Here is an 811-nt window from a genome sequence, read left to right on the forward strand (position 1 = left end):
CGGGCCGGGCTGGGCTGGGCGGGAGGGGAAAGCGGCGTGAAACCCACCTAAGTCTCGTCCTGCGCTACCGGACACGGAGTGCACCGCGACGGCACAGCCGCATCCTCCCGCACGGGAACTGTTAGAAATTCAAGGGAAAAAAGATCAGGCACGAATGCCTGGCCCCGCTCCTCCCTCCCCTCCTCGCCCCCACCCCCATATTACAGTCCTTTAGGCCAGCAGAGACGATTTCACGGTTTTCCAGTGGAAATAGCTAAAAACGCTCCTGCTAATTACAGAGCTCTTCCAGGCCAGGTGCACTTTTAATTGGATTAGTGAGTGCTCTGTATTAAACCTGCAGCACATCAAATGGACGGTGAAAATTAGAGCTATTAAGAACACAGGCAATCATTTCTGAACGATAACATTACTGGTTTCTCCTCTATTAGAAATAAATCAATTATACTGTTTCCGGGTTTGCGCGCATACATTAATTTCTCACAAGGATTTCGGAGGGAATTCTCCGCCTAACTATTTCCAGGGGAGGTGAAAGGGAGAGGAGAGTACAGCTTCGTAAATAGAAACGTGTACATGGGGGAGAGGAGGGAAAGGAAAGGAAAGGAAAGGAAAGGAAAGGAAAGGAAAGGGAGAAAGCAAGAGAAGGAAAGAAAGAAAGAGAAAGAAAGAAAGAGAGAGGGGGAGAGAGAAAGAAAGAGAGAAAGCAAGAGAAAGAAAGGGAGAAAGAGAGAGAAGGAAAGAAAGAGAAAGAGGGAAGGAAAGAAAGAAAGGGAGAAAGAAAGGGAGAAAGAAAGGGAGAAAGAAAGGGAGAAAG

The sequence above is a fragment of the Pygoscelis adeliae genome, unplaced genomic scaffold (assembly GCF_000699105.1).
Source record: "Pygoscelis adeliae isolate BGI_AS28 unplaced genomic scaffold, ASM69910v1 Scaffold155, whole genome shotgun sequence".
Taxonomy (NCBI): domain Eukaryota; kingdom Metazoa; phylum Chordata; class Aves; order Sphenisciformes; family Spheniscidae; genus Pygoscelis; species Pygoscelis adeliae.